The following is a 284-nucleotide window of genomic DNA, read 5'->3' as shown; positions in this document are numbered from 1 at the left end:
GAAGAAGACGAGCGTTTCAAATACTAGTGTCCTTAATTATTTTTTCTTTTCTTATTAATATTTAATAATGCATGTTATTTAACAAAAACCAAATTGTTAGAATAATCCTTAATTATAGCCTTTTCCCGTTTGAAACTCTGAATTTATTAAAACATAAAACACTTAAATTGCTGTTTAACAAACTTTGGATATTTTGGTTTTTAATAAATTTTTATTTTTTTAGAAAAATTATTCTTATTAAATAAATTGGTCTTTTTGTTATTTTAATTAAAAAATTAATTTAT

Source organism: Arachis duranensis, chromosome 7 (assembly GCF_000817695.3).
Source record: "Arachis duranensis cultivar V14167 chromosome 7, aradu.V14167.gnm2.J7QH, whole genome shotgun sequence".
NCBI lineage: Eukaryota > Viridiplantae > Streptophyta > Magnoliopsida > Fabales > Fabaceae > Arachis > Arachis duranensis.
Note: the sequence above shows the minus strand (reverse complement) of the source record.